Source organism: Eucyclogobius newberryi, unplaced genomic scaffold (assembly GCF_026437365.1).
Source record: "Eucyclogobius newberryi isolate DKJ021-1_F unplaced genomic scaffold, fEucNew1.0.hap1 SCAF_13, whole genome shotgun sequence".
Taxonomy (NCBI): Eukaryota; Metazoa; Chordata; class Actinopteri; order Gobiiformes; family Gobiidae; genus Eucyclogobius; species Eucyclogobius newberryi.
The window spans coordinates 36,962,450-36,985,504 of NW_027315757.1; the positions used below are offsets into that span (position 1 = coordinate 36,962,450).

Genomic DNA, 23,055 nt, shown 5'->3' on the forward strand with positions numbered 1-23,055 from the left:
AGAACAGGACCAGAACAGGACTAGAACAGGACTAGAACAGGACTAGAACAGGACTAGAGCAGGACTAGAACAGGACTAGAACAGGACTAGAACAGGACTAGAACAGGACTAGAACAGGACTAGAGCAGGACTAGAACAGGACTAGAACAGGACTAGAACAGGACTAGAACAGGACTAGAGCAGGACTAGAACAGGACTAGAGCAGGACTAGAACAGGACTAGAGCAGGACTAGAACAGGACCAGAACAGGACTAGAACAGGACTAGAACAGGACTAGAGCAGGACTAGAACAGGACTAGAGCAGGACTAGAACAGGACTAGAACAGGACTAGAACAGGACTAGAACAGGACTAGAGCAGGACTAGAACAGGACTAGAGCAGGACTAGAACAGGACTAGAGCAGGACTAGAACAGGACTAGAGCAGGACTAGAACAGGACTAGAACAGGACCAGAACAGGACTAGAACAGGACTAGAGCAGGACTAGAACAGGACTAGAACAGGACTAGAACAGGACTAGAGCAGGACTAGAACAGGACTAGAGCAGGACTAGAACAGGACTAGAACAGGACTAGAACAGGACTAGAACAGGACTAGAGCAGGACTAGAGCAGGACTAGAACAGGACTAGAGCAGGACTAGAACAGGACTAGAACAAGACCAGAACAGGACTAGAACAGGACTAGAGCAGGACTAGAACAGGACTAGAACAGGACTAGAACAGGACTAGAGCAGGACTAGAACAGGACTAGAGCAGGACTAGAACAGGACTAGAACAGGACTAGAACAGGACTAGAACAGGACTAGAGCAGGACTAGAACAGGACCAGAACAGGACTAGAACAGGACTAGAGCAGGACTAGAACAGGACTAGAACAGGACTAGAAAAGGACTAGAACAGGACTAGAACAGGACTAGAGCAGGACTAGAACAGGACTAGAACAGGACTAGAACAGGACTAGAGCAGGACTAGAACAGGACTAGAGCAGGACTAGAACAGGACTAGAACAGGACTAGAGCAGGACTAGAACAGGACTAGAGCAGGACTAGAACAGGACTAGAGCAGGACTAGAACAGGACTAGAACAGGACTAGAACAGGACTAGAACAGGACTAGAACAGGACTAGAGCAGGACTAGAACAGGACTAGAGCAGGACTAGAACAGGACTAGAACAGGACTAGAACAGGACTAGAACAGGACTAGAGCAGGACTAGAACAGGACCAGAACAGGACTAGAACAGGACTAGAGCAGGACTAGAACAGGACTAGAACAGGACTAGAAAAGGACTAGAACAGGACCAGAACAGGACTAGAGCAGGACTAGAACAGGACTAGAGCAGGACTAGAACAGGACTAGAGCAGGACTAGAACAGGACTAGAACAGGACTAGAACAGGACTAGAACAGGACTAGAGCAGGACTAGAACAGGACTAGAGCAGGACTAGAACAGGACTAGAGCAGGACTAGAACAGGACTAGAGCAGGACTAGAACAGGACTAGAGCAGGACTAGAACAGGACTAGAACAGGACTAGAACAGGACTAGAACAGGACTAGAGCAGGACTAGAACAGGACTAGAGCAGGACTAGAACAGGACTAGAGCAGGACTAGAACAGGACTAGAGCAGGACTAGAACAGGACTAGAACAGGACCAGAACAGGACTAGAACAGGACTAGAGCAGGACTAGAACAGGACTAGAACAGGACTAGAACAGGACTAGAGCAGGACTAGAACAGGACTAGAGCAGGACTAGAACAGGACTAGAACAGGACTAGAACAGGACTAGAACAGGACTAGAGCAGGACTAGAACAGGACCAGAACAGGACTAGAACAGGACTAGAGCAGGACTAGAACAGGACTAGAACAGGACTAGAAAAGGACTAGAACAGGACCAGAACAGGACTAGAACAGGACTAGAGCAGGACTAGAACAGGACTAGAGCAGGACTAGAACAGGACTAGAACAGGACCAGAACAGGACTAGAACAGGACTAGAGCAGGACTAGAACAGGACTAGAGCAGGACTAGAACAGGACTAGAACAGGACCAGAACAGGACTAGAACAGGACTAGAGCAGGACTAGAACAGGACTAGAGCAGGACTAGAACAGGACTAGAACAGGACTAGAACAGGACTAGAACAGGACTAGAACAGGACTAGAACAGGACTAGAGCAGGACTAGAACAGGACTAGAACAGGACTAGAAAAGGACTAGAACAGGACCAGAACAGGACTAGAACAGGACTAGAGCAGGACTAGAACAGGACTAGAACAGGACTAGAAAAGGACTAGAACAGGACCAGAACAGGACTAGAACAGGACTAGAGCAGGACTAGAACAGGACTAGAGCAGGACTAGAACAGGACTAGAACAGGACCAGAACAGGACTAGAACAGGACTAGAGCAGGACTAGAGCAGGACTAGAACAGGACTAGAACAGGACCAGAACAGGACTAGAACAGGACTAGAGCAGGACTAGAACAGGACTAGAGCAGGACTAGAACAGGACTAGAACAGGACTAGAACAGGACTAGAACAGGACTAGAACAGGACTAGAGCAGGACTAGAACAGGACTAGAACAGGACTAGAAAAGGACTAGAACAGGACCAGAACAGGACTAGAACAGGACTAGAGCAGGACTAGAACAGGACTAGAGCAGGACTAGAACAGGACTAGAACAGGACCAGAACAGGACCAGAACAGGACTAGAGCAGGACTAGAACAGGACTAGAGCAGGACTAGAACAGGACTAGAACAGGACTAGAACAGGACTAGAACAGGACTAGAACAGGACTAGAGCAGGACTAGAACAGGACTAGAACAGGACTAGAAAAGGACTAGAACAGGACCAGAACAGGACTAGAACAGGACTAGAGCAGGACTAGAACAGGACTAGAGCAGGACTAGAACAGGACTAGAGCAGGACTAGAACAGGACTAGAACAGGACTAGAACAGGACTAGAACAGGACTAGAACAGGACTAGAGCAGGACTAGAACAGGACTAGAACAGGACTAGAACAGGACCAGAACAGGACTAGAACAGGACTAGAGCAGGACTAGAACAGGACTAGAACAGGACTAGAACAGGACCAGAACAGGACTAGAACAGGACTAGAGCAGGACTAGAACAGGACTAGAGCAGGACTAGAACAGGACTAGAACAGGACTAGAACAGGACTAGAACAGGACTAGAGCAGGACTAGAACAGGACCAGAACAGGACTAGAACAGGACTAGAGCAGGACTAGAACAGGACTAGAACAGGACTAGAAAAGGACTAGAACAGGACTAGAACAGGACTAGAACAGGACTAGAACAGGACTAGAAAAGGACTAGAACAGGACTAGAAAAGGACTAGAACAGGACTAGAACAGGACTAGAACAGGACTAGAAAAGGACTAGAACAGATCTGAACTAATCAATCTGAAGATGAGTCAAATGTGGAGAGACTTTTCCCACATCAGAACTGGACAAACCAGAACCTAAAACTAAATCTGGACTAAACCAAGTCAAATCGGACCCAAAGGCTGAAGCCAATGACCCAGAGCACGAGTCTTTAGGACCCAAGATCCTGGGCCTGAGGGTCCAGACCTGAGGCTCCTGACCTGAGGCTCCAGACCTGAGGCTCCTGACCTGAGGCTCCAGACCTGAGGGTCCAGACCTGAGGCTCCTGACCTGAGGCTCCAGACCTGAGGCTCCAGACCTGAGGCTCCTGACCTGAGGCTCCTGACCTGAGGCTCCTGACCTGAGGCTCCTGACCTGAGGCTCCAGACCTGAGGCTCCTGACCTGAGGCTCCTGACCTGAGGCTCCAGACCTGAGGCTCCAGACCTGAGGGTCCAGACCTGAGGCTCCAGACCTGAGGGTCCAGACCTGAGGCTCCTGACCTGAGGCTCCTGACCTGAGGCTCCTGACCTGAGGCGACCACATGATCCTTGTGACTCTCTGACCACATGATCCTTGTGCGCTGCTGAAGAACTAAACCAGAGATAAATCCTCTTGTTTGCGTCTCTCACCGGATCCGATGGTGAATCTTCTTCTTCACTTCTGAAAAACTCGATCTTGAAACTTTCCCATTCGACTGAGTCACAAACGCCTGCGACGACTTCACACAAACCTCAGGAAATCTCTGCAGGACGAGCCCCACAGCTTTGCCCCTTTCTCCTCCCCTTTCTCCCCCCCTTTCTCCTCCCCTTTCTCCTCCCCTTTCTCCCCCCCTTTCTCCTCCCCTTTCTCCTCCCCTTTCTCCTCCCCTTTCTCCCCCCCTTTCTCCTCCCCTTTCTCCTCCCCTTTCTCCCCCCCTTTCTCCTCCCCTTTCTCCCCCCTTTCTCCTCCCCTTTCTCCCCCCCTTTCTCCTCCCCTTTCTCCTCCCCTTTCTCCTCCCCTTTCTCCCCCCCTTTCTCCCCCCCTTTCTCCTCCCCTTTCCCCCCCCCTTTCTCCTCCCCTTTCTCCCCCCCTTTCTCCTCCCCTTTCTCCTCCCCTTTCTCCCCCCCTTTCTCCCCCCCTTTCTCCTCCCCTTTCTCCTCCCCTTTCTCCTCCCCTTTCTCCCCCCCTTTCTCCCCCCCTTTCTCCTCCCCTTTCTCCCCCCCTTTCTCCTCCCCTTTCTCCTCCCCTTTCTCCTCCCCTTTCTCCCCCCTTTCTCCCCCCCTTTCTCCTCCCCTTTCTCCCCCCCTTTCTCCCCCCCTTTCTCCTCCCCTTTCTCCCCCCCTTTCTCCTCCCCTTTCTCCTCCCCTTTCTCCTCCCCTTTCTCCTCCCCTTTCTCCTCCCCTTTCTCCCCCCTTTCTCCCCCCCTTTCTCCTCCCCTTTCTCCTCCCCTTTCTCCTCCCCTTTCTCCTCCCCTTTCTCCCCCGACCCCATTTCTTTCTGTCACACAAAACTCCAGCCGGCGAGGGCAACGCTAATGTTCAGAAAGTGTAACAGGGAAAGTAAACCAGCAGAAAGCAACACAGGACTAAACCAGGACTAAACCAGGACTAAACCAGGTCTAAACCAGAACTAAACCAGGACTAAACCAGGTCTAAACCAGGACTAAACCAGGTCTAAACCAGGACTAAACCAGGACTAAACCAGGTCTAAACCAGAACTAAACCAGGACTAAACCAGGACTAAACCAGGACTAAACCAGGTCTAAACCAGGACTAAACCAGGTCTAAACCAGGACTAAACCAGGACTAAACCAGGTCTAAACCAGAACTAAACCAGGACTAAACCAGGACTAAACCAGGTCTAAACCAGAACTAAACCAGGACTAAACCAGAACTAAACCAGGACTAAACCAGGACTAAACCAGGACTAAACCAGGACTAAACCAGGTTTAAACCAGAAGTCACATGCAGAAAGTTGGACATAAAGAGTGAGGAAAACTCACCTTAAAACACTTTTCTTTTGCAGCTTGGTCCTTATATTTATGTCTTCTTTACGGGACAGAACAGCTCCCCTTTCTCTGGCCCACTGTCCCCTCCTTCCTCTGTGTCTCCTCCTTCCTCTGTGTCCCCTCCTTCCTCTGTGTCCCCTCCTTCCTCTGTGTCCCCTCCTTCCTCCTTGTTCCCTCCTTCCTCCTTTTCCCCTCCTTCCTCCTTGTTCCCTCCTCTCTCCTTGTTCCCTCCTTGCCTCCTTGTTCCCTCCCTCCTTGTTCCCTCCTCTCCTTGTTCCCTCCCTCTCTCCTTGTTCCCTCCCTCTCTTCTTGTTCCCTCCTTGTTCCCTCCTCTCCTTGTTCCCTCCTTCTTCCTTGTTCCCTCCTCCCTCCTTGTTCCCTCCTCTCTCCTTGTTCCCTCCTTGTTCCCTTCCCTCCTTGTTCCCTCCTCTCTCCTTGTTCCCTCCTTGTTCCCTTCCCTCCTTGTTCCCTCCTCTCTCCTTGTTCCCTCCTCTCTTTTTGTTTCCTCCTTGTTCCCTCCTTCCTCCTTGTTCCCTCCTTCCTCCTTGTTCCCTCCTTCCTCCTTGTTCCCTCCTCTCTCCTTGTTCCCTCCTTGTTCCCTTCCCTCCTTGTTCCCGCCTTCCCTCCTTGTTCCCTCCTCTCTCCTTGTTCCCTCCTTCCCTCCTTGTTCCCTCCTTCCTCCTTGTTCCATCCTCTCGCCTTGTTCCCTTCCCTCCTTGTTCGCTCCTTCCCTCCTTGTTCCCAACTCTCCTTGTTCCCTCCATCCCTCCTTGTTCCCTCCTTGTTCCCTCCCTCCCTCCCTTCGTCCTCGTCTGCTCCTCTTTCTTCAGAAGCAGCTGCAGAGGAATGAATCCCTCTGTCGCGCTTCTGTCCGTGACGTCCTCGTCTTTCATTCCACAGATGGTTTTATATCAGATGTAACCTGGTGTTTGTTCTGGACGGCTCCGCCTTAATTTAAACAGCACCAGGACCAAAACGCTCACTTCAAATCAGCGTTTTGAGACAGGAAGGGCATCTGGCTTAAAACATACAAATACACTTCCTTTTGGCGCTGACTCTGGCAATTATATCTTATAGTATTTTTTTTTTATTGTAATTAAAAGTTTAAAACAGAATAGACAGAACACGACCAGAGAGCAAAAGTAGGAATAAATAAATTAAAAATATCAATTTCCAAATTAAGTCTAAATGTCTTCTTCTTTTTGGTGTTGCTGGTATTTGCCTGATGTCTGTTCCTACGTCAGTCCAGTCTTTGATCGTTAGTGATGTTTGTGTCATATAAAAGTACATTCCAAAGTACAGTCTAAAGTACATTCTAAAGTACATTCTTAAAGTACATTCCAAAAGTACATTCAAAAGTACATTCCAAAGTACATTCTAAAGTACATTCGAAAGTACATTCAAAAGTACTTTCAAAAGTACTTTCTAAAGTACATTCTAAAGTACATTCTTAAAGTACATTCTTAAAGTACATTCCAAAAGTACATTCAAAAGTACATTCCAAAGTACATTCGAAAGTACATTCAAAAGTACTTTCAAAAGTACTTTCTAAAGTACATTCTTGAAGTACATTTTAAAGTACATTCAAAAGTACATTCGAAAGTACATTCTAAAGTACATTCTGAAGTAAATTCTAAAGTGAATGCTAAAGTACATTCCAAAGTACATTCTAAAGTACATTTTAAAGTGGCAAGCAGTGACACTGCTCACAGCGTGTCCTAAAAGCTCCATAAAAAGCTTTCAACTGGTTCAAAATGCAGCAGCATGATTACTAACAGGAACAAAAAGAAGAGAGCACATTACGCCAGTGCTGGAGTCTCTTCACTGGCTCCCTGTCGAGTTTAGAATCAAATTAAAAATTCTACTCTTGACCTACAAAGCCATAAATGACATGGCCCCATCCTACCTCAAAGATGCTATAGAACCATATCATCCAAACAGAGCTCTTCGCTCTCAGAATGCCGGCCTTCTGGTGGTGCCAAGAGTCTCTAAAAGTACTGTAGGAGGTAGAGCCTTCTGGTGGTCCCAAGAGTCTCTAAAAGTACTGTAGGAGGTAGAGCCTTCTGGTGGTCCCAAGAGTCTCTAAAAGTACTGTAGGAGGTAGAGCCTTCTGGTGGTGCCAAGAGTCTCTAAAAGTACTGTAGGAGGTAGAGCGTTTAGCTCCCAAGCTCCTGTGTTATGGAATCAGCTCCCGACCCATGTTAAATATGCTGACACAGTCTCTTCATTTAAGTCCAGGCTTAAAACGTTCCTCTTCGAAATCGCTGATGGTCAGACTAGTTAGGAACAGAAACATAAACCCACAGCTTTAGCTACGCTGCCCTAGGAGTAACTGTGCTGGGGGAAGTATGACAGCTTGAGCACTGTCCTCTTCTTCTGACTACTTATGCTATCAAACAATATTTATTTTTTAATTCCACTTGCAAACTGTTCACCGCCTTCTTTTATTTCTCTCACTCCTGAGGACCTGTGGACCCAGATGTCCCTCTCCTGGTGAAGTGGTCCCTGCCCCATGTGGACGGTCCCTCATCTGCCTGAAGAGTGGGTCCAGTTCGCCTCAGTCGGTCCCTCATCTGCCTGAAGAGTGGGTCCAGTTCGCCTCAGTCGGTCCCTCATCTGCCTGAAGAGTGGGTCCAGCTCCAGTCTCCTCGTGTCCGTCTGTGAGAGTGGGATCTCTCCTTCACTGGAACTCCTCCAGGTTTCTACGCTTTTTTCCCAAAGAGGTTTTTTTGTAGTTTTTCCTGCAGAAGGAGAGTCTAAGGACAGAGGACCCTGGGACATCGTCCCTCGCCACCACAGACATTGTTGATTCATTTCTCCCTGTGGCCCTCAGAGGCAACTGTTGTTGTGATTTTGGGCCTTACAAAAATAAATTGATTTGATTTGATTTAAAGTACATTCTTAAAGTACATTCCAAAAATACATTCAAAAGTACTTTCTAAAGTACATTCTTAAAGTACATTTTAAAGTACATTCAAAAGTACATTCAAAAGTACATTCTTAAAGTACATTTTAAAGTACATTCAAAAGTACATTCTAAAGTACATTCTGAAGTAAATTCTAAAGTACATTCTAAAGTACAGTTTAAAGTACATTCAAAAGTACTTTCTAAAGTATCGGTCACAGGACTCAGTTACTGCTTTTAAGGGTCAGCTTTAAACCTTTTTATTGAGTCAAGCCTTTTAAATGCACTTGTTTTAGCGGCTGATTTGACTGTATATTGTTGTATATGTTTTGTTCACTGTAAATTTGTTGTGTCTTTATCGTTTTATTCTGTGTTTTGTGAAGCACTTTGTGACTTCTGTATGTGAAAGGTGCTATAGAAACAAAATGTACTTACTTACATTCTAAAGTACTTTCTAAAGTACATTCTTAAAGTACATTTCAAAGTACATTCTAAAGTACATTCGAAAGTACATTCAAAAGTACTTTCAAAAGTACTTTCTAAAGTACATTCTTGAAGTACATTTTAAAGTACATTCAAAAGTACTTTCTAAAGTACATTCTAAAGTACATTCAAAAGTACATTCTAAAGTACATTCTAAAGTACATTCAAAAGTACTTTCTAAAGTACATTCTAAAGTACATTCCAAAAGTACATTCTAAAGTGCATTCTAAAGTAAATTCTAAAGTACATTCTAAAGTACATTCAAAAGTACTTTCTAAAGTACATTCTAAAGTACATTCTATAAGTACATTCAAAAGTACATTCAAAAGTACTTTCTAAAGTACATTCTAAAGTACATTCTAAAGTACATTCTAAAGTACATTCAAAAGTACATTCAAAAGTACATTCTAAAGTACATTCAAAAGTACATTCAAAAGTACTTTCTAAAGTACATTCTAAAGTACATTCTAAAGTACATTCCAAAAGTACGTAAGTTTAGATCTACAGTGATGTAAACAGAAGATCACTTAGATCTAAACTTAGATCTAAGTTTAGATCTAAGTTTAGATCTATTGGACCTGTCTCTGTCCCGTTAGTCGTCTCTAGTTTAGATCTGATGTTGTAAAATGTGTTTATTGTGACATTAGGATTCATCTCTCAGATTTTGATCAGCTCTACTTTATGTATTCATGTACTTTATGTATTCATGTACTTTATGTAATCATGTACTTTATGTATTCATGTACTTTATGTAATCATGTACTTTATGTATTCATGTACTTTATGTATTCATGTACTTTATGTAATCATGTACTTTATGTATTCATGTACTTTATGTATTCATGTACTTTATGTAATCATGTACTTTATGTATTCATGCACTTTATGTATTCATGTACTTTATGTAATCATGTACTTTATGTATTCATGTACTTTATGTAATCATGTACTTTATGTATTCATGTACTTTATGTATTCATGTACTTTATGTAATCATGTACTTTATGTATTCATGTACTTTATGTATTCATGTACTTTATGTAATCATGTACTTTATGTATTCATGTACTTTATGTATTCATGTACTTTATGTAATCATGTACTTTATGTATTCATGTACTTTATGTATTCATGTACTTTATGTATTCATGTACTTTATGTAATCATGTACTTTATGTATTCATGTACTTTATGTATTCAAGTACTTTATGTATTCATTTACTTTATGTAATCATGTACTTTATGTATTCATGTACTTTATGTATTCAAGTACTTTATGTATTCATTTACTTTATGTAATCATGTACTTTATGTAATCATGTACTTTATGTATTCATGTACTTTATGTATTCATGTACTTTATGTAATCATGTACTTTATGTATTCATGTACTTTATGTAATCATGTACTTTATGTATTCATGTATTTTATGTATTCATGTACTTTATGTATTCATGTACTTTATGTAATCATGTACTTTATGTATTCATGTACTTTATGTAATCATGTACTTTATGTAATCATGTACTTTATGTATTCATGTACTTTATGTATTCATGTACTTTATGTAATCATGTACTTTATGTATTCATGTACTTTATGTATTCATGTACTTTATGTATTCATGTACTTTATGTAATCATGTACTTTATGTATTCATGTACTTTATGTATTCATGTACTTTATGTATTCATGCACTTTATGTAATCATGTACTTTATGTATTCATGTACTTTATGTATTTATGTACTTTATGTATTCATGTACTTTATGTAATCATGTACTTTATGTATTCATGTACTTTATGTAATCATGTACTTTATGTATTCATGTACTTTATGTATTCATGTACTTTATGTAATCATGTACTTTATGTATTCATGTACTTTATGTATTCATGTACTTTATGTAATCATGTACTTTATGTATTCATGTACTTTATGTATTCATGTACTTTATGTAATCATGTACTTTATGTATTCATGTACTTTATGTAATCATGTACTTTATGTATTCATGTACTTTATGTATTCAAGTACTTTATGTATTCATGTACTTTATGTATTCATGTACTTTATGTAATCATGTACTTTATGTATTCATGTACTTTATGTATTCATGCACTTTATGTATTTATGTACTTTATGTATTCAAGTACTTTATGTATTCATTTACTTTATGTAATCATGTACTTTATGTAATCATGTACTTTATGTATTCATGTACTTTATGTATTCATGTACTTTATGTATTCATGTACTTTATGTAATCATGTACTTTATGTATTCATGTACTTTATGTATTCAAGTACTTTATGTATTCATTTACTTTATGTAATCATGTACTTTATGTATTCATGTACTTTATGTAATCATGTACTTTATGTATTCATGTACTTTATGTATTCATGTACTTTATGTAATCATGTACTTTATGTATTCATGTACTTTATGTAATCATGTACTTTATGTATTCATGTACTTTATGTATTCATGTACTTTATGTATTCATGTACTTTATGTAATCATGTACTTTATGTATTCATGTACTTTATGTATTCATGTACTTTATGTATTCATGTACTTTATGTATTCATGTACTTTATGTAATCATGTACTTTATGTAATCATGTACTTTATGTATTCATGTACTTTATGTATTCATGTACTTTATGTATTCATGCACTTTATGTATTCATGTACTTTATGTATTCATGTACTTTATGTATTCATGTACTTTATGTAATCATGTACTTTATGTATTCATGTACTTTATGTAATCATGTACTTTATGTAATCATGCACTTTATGTATTCATGCACTTTATGTATTCATGTACTTTATGTATTCATGTACTTTATGTAATCATGCACTTTATGTAATCATGCACTTTATGTATTCATGCACTTTATGTATTCATGTACTTTATGTATTCATGCACTTTATGTATTCATGTACTTTATGTATTCATGTACTTTATGTAATCATGTACTTTATGTATTCATGTACTTTATGTATTCATGTACTTTATGTAATCATGTACTTTATGTATTCATGTACTTTATGTATTCATGTACTTTATGTAATCATGTACTTTATGTATTCATGTACTTTATGTATTCATGCACTTTATGTATTCATGTACTTTATGTAATCATGTACTTTATGTATTCATGTACTTTATGTATTCATGTACTTTATGTAATCATGTACTTTATGTATTCATGTACTTTATGTATTCATGTACTTTATGTAATCATGTACTTTATGTAATCATGTACTTTATGTATTCATGTACTTTATGTAATCATGTACTTTATGTATTCATGTACTTTATGTATTCATGTACTTTATGTAATCATGTACTTTATGTATTCATGTACTTTATGTATTCAAGTACTTTATGTATTCATTTACTTTATGTAATCATGTACTTTATGTAATCATGTACTTTATGTATTCATGTACTTTATGTATTCAAGTACTTTATGTATTCATTTACTTTATGTAATCATGTACTTTATGTATTCATGTACTTTATGTATTCATGTACTTTATGTATTCATGTACTTTATGTAATCATGTACTTTATGTATTCATGTACTTTATGTATTCAAGTACTTTATGTATTCATTTACTTTATGTAATCATGTACTTTATGTATTCATGTACTTTATGTAATCATGTACTTTATGTATTCATGTACTTTATGTATTCATGTACTTTATGTATTCATGTACTTTATGTAATCATGTACTTTATGTATTCATGTACTTTATGTATTCATGTACTTTATGTATTCATGCACTTTATGTAATCATGTACTTTATGTATTCATGTACTTTATGTATTCATGTACTTTATGTAATCATGTACTTTATGTATTCATGTACTTTATGTATTCATGTACTTTATGTAATCATGTACTTTATGTATTCATGTACTTTATGTAATCATGTACTTTATGTATTCATGTACTTTATGTATTCATGTACTTTATGTAATCATGTACTTTATGTATTCATGTACTTTATGTAATCATGTACTTTATGTATTCATGCACTTTATGTATTCATGTACTTTATGTAATCATGTACTTTATGTATTCATGCACTTTATGTATTCATGTACTTTATGTAATCATGTACTTTATGTATTCATGTACTTTATGTAATCATGTACTTTATGTATTCATGTACTTTATGTATTCATGTACTTTATGTAATCATGTACTTTATGTAATCATGTACTTTATGTATTCATGCACTTTATGTATTCATGTACTTTATGTAATCATGTACTTTATGTATTCATGTACTTTATGTAATCATGTACTTTATGTATTCATGTACTTTATGTATTCATGTACTTTATGTATTCATGTACTTTATGTAATCATGTACTTTATGTATTCATGTACTTTATGTATTCATGTACTTTATGTAATCATGTACTTTATGTATTCATGTACTTTATGTATTCATGCACTTTATGTATTCATGTACTTTATGTAATCATGTACTTTATGTATTCATGTACTTTATGTAATCATGTACTTTATGTATTCATGCACTTTATGTATTCATGCACTTTATGTATTCATGTACTTTATGTAATCATGTACTTTATGTATTCATGCACTTTATGTATTCATGTACTTTATGTAATCATGTACTTTATGTATTCATGTACTTTATGTAATCATGTACTTTATGTAATCATGTACTTTATGTATTCATGTACTTTATGTATTCATGCACTTTATGTATTCATGTACTTTATGTAATCATGTACTTTATGTAATCATGTACTTTATGTAATCATGTACTTTATGTATTCATGTACTTTATGTATTCATGTACTTTATGTATTCATGTACTTTATGTAATCATGTACTTTATGTAATCATGTACTTTATGTATTCATGTACTTTATGTAATCATGTACTTTATGTATTCATGTACTTTATGTATTCATGCACTTTATGTATTCATGTACTTTATGTAATCATGTACTTTATGTATTCATGTACTTTATGTATTCATGTACTTTATGTAATCATGTACTTTATGTATTCATGTACTTTATGTATTCATGTACTTTATGTAATCTTGTACAAGGAGATGGTGGTGGACTTCCACAGAGGCCACGCCCCCCTCACCAGTGAACATCCAGGGACGGGACAGGCCACGCCCCCTCACCAGTGAACATCCAGGGACGGGACAGGCCACGCCCCCCTCACCAGTGAACATCCAGGGACGGGACAGGCCACGCCCCCCTCACCAGAGAACATCCAGGGACGGGACAGGCCACGCCCCCCTCACCAGTGAACATCCAGGGACGGGACAGGCCACGCCCCCCTCACCAGTGAACATCCAGGGACGGGACAGGCCACGCCCCCCTCACCAGTGAACATCCAGGGACGGGACAGGCCACGCCCCCCTCACCAGTGAACATCCAGGGACGGGACAGGCCACGCCCCCCTCACCAGTGAACATCCAGGGACGGGACAGGCCACGCCCCCCTCACCAGTGAACATCCAGGGACGGGACAGGCCACGCCCCCCTCACCAGTGAACATCCAGGGACGGGACAGGCCACGCCCCCTCACCAGTGAACATCCAGGGACGGGACAGGCCACGCCCCCTCACCAGTGAACATCCAGGGACGGGACAGGCCACGCCCCCCTCACCAGTGAACATCCAGGGACGGGACAGGCCACGCCCCCCTCACCAGTGAACATCCAGGGACGGGACAGGCCACGCCCCCTCACCAGTGAACATCCAGGGACGGGACAGGCCACGCCCCCTCACCAGTGAACATCCAGGGACGGGACAGGCCACGCCCCCCTCACCAGTGAACATCCAGGGACGGGACAGGCCACGCCCCCCTCACCAGTGAACATCCAGGGACGGGACAGGCCACGCCCCCTCACCAGTGAACATCCAGGGACGGGACAGGCCACGCCCCCCTCACCAGTGAACATCCAGGGACGGGACAGGCCACGCCCCCCTCACCAGTGAACATCCAGGGACGGGACAGGCCACGCCCCCTCACCAGTGAACATCCAGGGACGGGACAGGCCACGCCCCCTCACCAGTGAACATCCAGGGACGGGACAGGCCACGCCCCCCTCACCAGTGAACATCCAGGGACGGGACAGGCCACGCCCCCTCACCAGTGAACATCCAGGGACGGGACAGGCCACGCCCCCCTCACCAGTGAACATCCAGGGACGGGACAGGCCACGCCCCCCTCACCAGTGAACATCCAGGGACGGGACAGGCCACGCCCCCCTCACCAGTGAACATCCAGGGACGGGACAGGCCACGCCCCCCTCACCAGTGAACATCCAGGGACGGGACAGGCCACGCCCCCTCACCAGTGAACATCCAGGGACGGGACATTGAGACAGTGACTCATACAAGGACCTGGTGTTTCATCTGAACCACAAACTGGACTCATAACACAGACTGAACAGGAAGAGCCAGAGTCGTATCCACCTCCTGAGGAGACTCAGGTCTTTTGGAGTGACAGGGCCGCTCCTGACAGGGCCGCTCCTGACAGGGCCGCTCCTGACAGGGCCGCTCCTGACAGGGGCACTCCTGACAGGGCCACTCCTGAAGACCTTAACAAACATTTACAAAGAAAGTGAGAAAAACTGTTTATTCACTTTATTTTAAGTCTAAAATGGAAAATGGAAAATGAACTCCTGCTTCTGAAAGTAACTGGTGAGCGCAGTCCCGTCCAGGGGGAGCGCCGTCCCATCCAGGGGGAGCGCCATCCCGTCCAGAGGGAGCGCCTTCCCGTCCAGAGGGAGTGCGGCCCAGAGGGAGCGCCGTCCTGTCCAGAGGGAGCGCCGTCCCGTCCAGAGGGAGCGCCGTCCAGAGGGAGCGCTGTCCCATCCAGAGGGAGCGCCGTCCAGAGGGAGCGCCGTCCCGTCCAGAGGGAGCGCCGTCCCGTCCAGAGGGAGTGCGGCCCAGAGGGAGCGCCGTCCTGTCCAGAGGGAGCGCCGTCCCGTCCAGAGGGAGCGCCGTCCAGAGGGAGCGCTGTCCCATCCAGAGGGAGCGCCGTCCAGAGGGAGCGCCGTCCCGTCCAGAGGGAGCGCCGTCCCGTCCAGAGGGAGCGCCGTCCAGAGGGAGCGCTGTCCCATCCAGAGGGAGCGCCGTCCAGAGGGAGCGCCGTCCCGTTCCAGAGGGAGCGCCGTCCAAGGGGAGCACCGTCCCGTCCAGAGGGAGCGCCGTCCCGTCCAGAGGGAGCGCCGTCCCGTCCAGGGGGAGCGCCGTCCCATCCAGGGGGAGCGCCATCCCGTCCAGAGGGAGCGCCTTCCCGTCCAGAGGGAGTGCGGCCCAGAGGGAGCGCCGTCCTGTCCAGAGGGAGCGCCGTCCCGTCCAGAGGGAGCGCCGTCCAGAGGGAGCGCTGTCCCATCCAGAGGGAGCGCCGTCCAGAGGGAGCGCCGTCCCGTCCAGAGGGAGCGCCGTCCCGTCCAGAGGGAGCGCCGTCCAGAGGGAGCGCTGTCCCATCCAGAGGGAGCGCCGTCCAGAGGGAGCGCCGTCCCGTTCCAGAGGGAGCGCCGTCCAAGGGGAGCACCGTCCCGTCCAGAGGGAGCGCCGTCCCGTCCAGAGGGAGCGCCGTCCCGTCCAGGGGGAGCGCCGTCCCATCCAGGGGGAGCGCCATTCCGTCCAGAGGGAGCGCCTTCCCGTCCAGAGGGAGTGCGGCCCAGAGGGAGCGCCGTCCTGTCCAGAGGGAGCGCCGTCCCGTCCAGAGGGAGCGCCGTCCAGAGGGAGCGCTGTCCCATCCAGAGGGAGCGCCGTCCAGAGGGAGCGCCGTCCCGTCCAGAGGGAGCGCCGTCCAGAGGGAGCGCTGTCCCATCCAGAGGGAGCGCCGTCCAGAGGGAGCGCCGTCCCGTTCCAGAGGGAGCGCCGTCCAAGGGGAGCACCGTCCCGTCCAGAGGGAGCGCCGTCCCGTCCAGAGGGAGCGCCGTCCCGTCCAGGGGGAGCGCCGTCCCATCCAGGGGGAGCGCCATCCCGTCCAGAGGGAGCGCCTTCCCGTCCAGAGGGAGTGCGGCCCAGAGGGAGCGCCGTCCTGTCCAGAGGGAGCGCCGTCCCGTCCAGAGGGAGCGCCGTCCAGAGGGAGCGCTGTCCCATCCAGAGGGAGCGCCGTCCAGAGGGAGCGCCGTCCCGTCCAGAGGGAGCGCCGTCCCGTCCAGAGGGAGCGCCGTCCAGAGGGAGCGCTGTCCCATCCAGAGGGAGCGCCGTCCAGAGGGAGCGCCGTCCCGTTCCAGAGGGAGCGCCGTCCAAGGGGAGCACCGTCCCGTCCAGAGGGAGCGCCGTCCCGTCCAGAGGGAGCGCCGTCCCGTCCAGGGGGAGCGCCGTCCCATCCAGGGGGAGCACCATTCCGTCCAGAGGGAGCGCCTTCCCGTCCAGAGGGAGTGCGGCCCAGAGGGAGCGCCGTCCTGTCCAGAGGGAGCGCCGTCCCGTCCAGAGGGAGCGCCGTCCAGAGGGAGCGCTGTCCCATCCAGAGGGAGCGCCGTCCAGAGGGAGCGCCGTCCCGTCCAGAGGGAGCGCCGTCCAGAGGGAGCGCTGTCCCATCCAGAGGGAGCGCCGTCCAGAGGGAGCGCCGTCCCGTTCCAGAGGGAGCGCCGTCCAAGGGGAGCACCGTCCCGTCCAGAGGGAGCGCCGTCCCGTCCAGAGGGAGCGCCGTCCCGTCCAGAGGGAGCGCCGTGCAGGGAGCGCCGTCCAGAGGGAGGGCAGTTCCGTCCAGAGGGAGCGCCGTCCCGTCCAGAGGGAGCGCCGTCTAGAGGGAGCGCCGTCTAGAAGGAGCGCCGTCCAAAGGGAGCGCCGTCCCGTCCAGAGGGAGCGCCGTCCAGAGGGAGCGCCGTCCCGTTCAGAGGGAGCGCCGTCCCGTTCAGAGGGAGCGCCGTCCAGAGGGAGCGCCGTCCCGTCCAGAGGGAGCGCCGTCCCTTCCAGAGAGAGCGCTGTCCCGTCCAGAGGGAGCGCCGTGCAGGGAGCGCCGTCCAGAGGGAGCGCAGTCCCGTCCAGAGGGAGCGCCGTCCCGTCCAGAGGGAGCGCCGTCCCGTCCAGAGGGAGCGCCGTCCCGTCCAGAGGGAACGCCGTCTAGAGGGAGCGCCGTCCAAAGGGAGCGCCGTCCCGTCCAGAGGGAGCGCCGTCCCGTCCAGAGGGAGCGCCGTCCCGTCCAGAGGGAGCGCCGTCCAGAGGGAGCGCTGTCCCGTCCAGAGGGAGCGCCGTCCAGAGGGAGCGCCGTCCCATCCAGAGGGAGCGCAGTCCCGTCCAGGGGGAGCGCCGTCCAGAGGGAGCGCCGTCCCGTCCAGAGGGAGCGCCGTCCAGAGGGAGCGCCGTCCCGTCCAGAGGGAGCGCAGTCCCGTCCAGGGGGAGCGCCGTCCCATCCAGGGGGAGCGCCGTCCCGTCCAGAGGGAGCGCCGTCCCGTCCAGAGGGAGCGCGGCCCAGAGGGAGCGCCGTCCCGTCCAGAGGGAGCGCCGTCCCGTCCAGAGGGAGCGCCGTCCAGGGGGAGCGCTGTCCCGTCCAGGGGGAGCGCCATCCCGTCCAGAGGGAGCGCCGTCCCGTCCAGAGGGAGCGCCGTCCCGTCCAGAGGGAGCGCCGTCCAGAGGGAGCGCTGTCCCGTCCTGAGGGAGCGCCGTCCAGAGGGAGCGCCGTCCCATCCGGAGGGAGCGCAGTCCCGTCCAGGGGGAGCGCCGTCCCATCCAGGGGGAGCGCCATCCCGTCCAGAGGGAGCGCCTTCCCGTCCAGAGGGAGTGCGGCCCAGAGGGAGCGCCGTCCCGTCCAGAGGGAGCGCCGTCCCGTCCAGAGGGAGCGCCGTCCAGAGGGAGCGCTGTCCCATCCAGAGGGAGCGCCGTCCAGAGGGAGCGCCGTCCCGTTCCAGAGGGAGCGCCGTCCAAGGGGAGCACCGTCCCGTCCAGAGGGAGCGCCGTCCCGTCCAGAGGGAGCGCCGTCCCGTCCAGAGGGAGCGCCGTGCAGGGAGCGCCGTCCAGAGGGAGCGCAGTTCCGTCCAGAGGGAGCGCCGTCCCGTCCAGAGGGAGCGCCGTCTAGAGGGAGCGCCGTCTAGAAGGAGCGCCGTCCAAAGGGAGCGCCGTCCCGTCCAGAGGGAGCGCCGTCCAGAGGGAGCGCCGTCCCGTTCAGAGGGAGCGCCGTCCCGTTCAGAGGGAGCGCCGTCCAGAGGGAGCGCCGTCCCGTCCAGAGGGAGCGCCGTCCCTTCCAGAGAGAGCGCTGTCCCGTCCAGAGGGAGCGCCGTGCAGGGAGCGCCGTCCAGAGGGAGCGCAGTCCCGTCCAGAGGGAGCGCCGTCCCGTCCAGAGGGAGCGCCGTCCCGTCCAGAGGGAGCGCCGTCCCGTCCAGAGGGAACGGCGTCTAGAGGGAGCGCCGTCCAAAGGGAGCGCCGTCCCGTCCAGAGGGAGCGCCGTCCCGTCCAGAGGGAGCGTCGGCCCAAGTAAACAACAACAATAACAACAACAAACATTTGAAACCTCATTATGAATGACCTGCAGCTGAATGTCTGTCCCCGCTCTTCACACTTACGTCCCGTCCATTACGAAATGAAGAATTATTGTGGAAGGTTTCTAGTTCTGAAGATTATAATAATAATAATAATAATAATAATAATAATAATAATAATAATAATAATAATAATAATAATAATAATAATAATAATAATAATAATATAACATTATAAGATTATAAACCGTTCTAAAGACACTTCTGTCCTGCTGTCTCAGGCAGAACAACGACACCTGCTGGTCAAACTTGTGCTTGTTCTGCTCGTTTCCACCGGAGGTCGCTGTTTGTTTTATCAAGCAGAAAACGTCACTTCCTCCAGAAGATCAGCCGCATGGTCACAAGGGCACTCCGCAGATAGCCGCATGGTCACACTGCAGATAGCCGCATGGTCACACATGGTCACGCGCTGAAGAGGAAACATCCGCGACAAATCGACCCGAGTTTCGAGCCGTTTTTCCGCGGACATTTTGAGTGAGTGTGTCCGGTGTTTGTCCGGTGTTTGTCCGGTGCGTGTCCGGTGCGTGATAGTTTGCATTATTCTCAGACGCTAAAGCCGCAGATTCACGTTCAAACTGAGGCTGATGAAAGTATTGATTGTGTGAAAACGTCTTCGTCCCGAAACCGCCATTTGTAGATTAAACCCGCCACTTTAAAGCAACAATCTGAGTTTTAAATCTCCTGTTTGATGCCGCACGTGGCTCTTTAGCAACATTAGCAACATTAGCAACATTAGCATGCTACATCCGCACGTCTGTGTGACTCACACCGGGTCAAAGTGAAGCATTACACTGTCTTAAAGGACACACTGTCTTAAAGGACACGCTGTCTTAAAGGACACGCTGTCTTAAAGGACACGCTGTCTTAAAGGACACGCTGTCTTAAAGGACACGCTGTCTTAAAGGACACACTGTCTTAAAGGACACACTGTCTTAAAGGACACGCGTTACGCTGTCTTAAAGGACACACTGTCTTAAAGGACACGCTGTCTTAAAGGACACGCTGTCTTAAAGGACACGCGTTACGCTGTCTTAAAGGACACGCGTTACGCTGTCTTAAAGGACACGCTGTCTTAAAGGACACACTGTCTTAAAGGACACACTGTCTTAAAGGACACACTGTCTTAAAGGACACACTGTCTTAAAGGACACACTGTCGCGCTGTCTTAAAGGACACGCGTTACGCTGTCTTAAAGGACACGCGTTACGCTGTCTTAAAGGACACGCGTTACGCTGTCTTAAAGGACACGCGTTACGCTGTCTTAAAGGACACGCGTTACGCCGTCTTAAAGGACACGCGTTACGCCGTCTTAAAGGACACACTTTACGCCGTCTTAAAGGACACACTGTCTTAAAGGACACACTGTCTTAAAGGACACACTGTCTTAAAGGACACACTGTCTTAAAGGACACACTGTCTTAAAGGACACGCGTTACGCTGTCTTAAAGGACACGCGTTACGCTGTCTTAAAGGACACGCGTTACGCTGTCTTAAAGGACACACTGTCTTAAAGGACACACTGTCTTAAAGGACACACTGTCTTAAAGGACACACTGTCTTAAAGGACACGCGTTACGCTGTCTTAAAGGACACACTGTCTTAAAGGACACACTGTCTTAAAGGACACACTGTCTTAAAGGACACACTGTCTTAAAGGACACGCGTTACGCTGTCTTAAAGGACACGCGTTACGCTGTCTTAAAGGACACACTGTCTTAAAGGACACACTGTCTTAAAGGACACACTGTCTTAAAGGACACACTGTCTTAAAGGACACACTGTCTTAAAGGACACGCGTTACGCTGTCTTAAAGGACACGCGTTACGCTGTCTTGAAGGACACGCGTTACGCTGTCTTAAAGGACACACTGTCTTAAAGGACACACTGTCTTAAAGGACACACTGTCTTAAAGGACACACTGTCTTAAAGGACACACTGTCTTAAAGGACACGCGTTGCGCTGTCTTAAAGGACACGCGTTACGCTGTCTTAAAGGACACGCGTTACGCTGTCTTAAAGGACAGGCGTTATGCTGTCTTAAAGGACACACTGTCTTAAAGGACACACTGTCTTAAAGGACACACTGTCTTAAAGGACACACTGACTTAAAGGACACACTGACTTAAAGGACACGCGTTACACTGTCTTAAAGGACACGCGTTACGCTGTCTTAAAGGACACACTGTCTTAAAGGACACACTGTCTTAAAGGACACGCGTTGCGCTGTCTTAAAGGACACACCGTCTTAAAGGACACGCGTTACGCTGTCTTAAAGGACACGCGTTACGCTGTCTTAAAGGACACACCGTCTTAAAGGACACTCGTTACGCTGTCTTAAAGGACACGCGTTACGCTGTCTTAAAGGACACACCGTCTTAAAGGACACACTGTCTTAAAGGACACACTGTCTTAAAGGACACACTGTCTTAAAGGACACACTGTCTTAAAGGACACGCTGTCTTAAAGGACACGCGTTACGCTGTCTTAAAGGACACGCGTTACGCTGTCTTAAAGGACACACTGTCTTAAAGGACACACTGTCTTAAAGGACACACTGTCTTAAAGGACACACTGTCTTAAAGGACACACTGTCTTAAAGGACACACTGTCTTAAAGGACACACTGTCTTAAAGGACACGCGTTGCGCTGTCTTAAAGGACACGCGTTGCGCTGTCTTAAAGGACACGCGTTACGCTGTCTTAAAGGACACGCGTTACGCTGTCTTAAAGGACACGCGTTACGCTGTCTTAAAGGACACGCGTTACGCTGTCTTAAAGGACACGCGTTACGCTGTCTTAAAGGACACGCGTTACGCTGTCTTAAAGGACACACTGTCTTAAAGGACACACTGTCTTAAAGGACACACTGTCTCAAAGGACACACTGTCTTAAAGGACACACTGACTTAAAGGACACGCGTTACGCTGTCTTAAAGGACACGCGTTACGCCGTCTTAAAGGACACACTTTACGCTGTCTTAAAGGACACACTGTCTTAAAGGACACACTGTCTTAAAGGACACGCGTTACACTGTCTTAAAGGACACGCGTTACGCTGTCTTAAATGACACGCGTTACGCTGTCTTAAAGGACACACTGTCTTAAAGGACACACTGTCTTAAAGGACACGCGTTGCGCTGTCTTAAAGGACACGCGTTACGCTGTCTTAAAGGACACGCGTTACGCTGTCTTAAAGGACACGCGTTACGCTGTCTTAAAGGACACACTGTCTTAAAGGACACACTGTCTTAAAGGACACACTGTCTTAAAGGACACACTGACTTAAAGGACACGCGTTGCGCTGTCTTAAAGGACACACCGTCTTAAAGGACACGCGTTACGCTGGCTTAAAGGACACGCGTTACGCTGTCTTAAAGGACACGCGTTACACTGACTTAAAGAACAGGCGTTACACTGACTTAAAGGACACACTGTCTTAAAGGACACGCTGTCTTAAAGAACACGCGTTACACTGACTTAAAGGACACATATCATAGTAAATTGAGTCTTTAAAGCCTGCTCTGACATTTCCCCCGTCACAAACACAGCTAGAGTACAATTATCTTCATTCACATTAGTTTGATTAATCCTGGTTAGAAAGTCCTCTCCCTCCGAGCCACAAAAACACTCAACTGTGACGTGGTTCTGAGAATCTTCTGTTGAAACTCTCCAGACTCGTCCTGTTCCTCTCTGTGATGACTCGCACTGGGCTCTGACTCAATCTGAAGTCAAAGTGCACCTCTGGCCCGACAAGCCCGAGTTTCTGAAGAGGAA

General features: G+C 47.3%; 1 protein-coding gene and 1 non-coding gene across 2 annotated transcripts in view; one reads left to right on the forward strand and one right to left on the reverse strand.

Moving 5' to 3' along the window:
• LOC140358755 (protein kinase C and casein kinase substrate in neurons protein 3) overlaps positions 1-5,447 on the reverse strand; it is a 68,715-nt gene extending 63,268 nt beyond the window's left edge. Inside the window, exon 1 of the mRNA XM_072443800.1 lies at positions 5,366-5,447. The gene's annotated coding sequence lies outside the window, so the exon portion shown is untranslated. The remainder of the gene's footprint in view (positions 1-5,365) is intronic.
• Positions 5,448-22,964: 17,517 nt separating this feature from the next.
• Positions 22,965-23,055, forward strand: LOC140358862 (small nucleolar RNA SNORD88). The gene has a single exon (XR_011926744.1). It is a non-coding gene; the product is annotated as a small nucleolar RNA SNORD88 (small nucleolar RNA).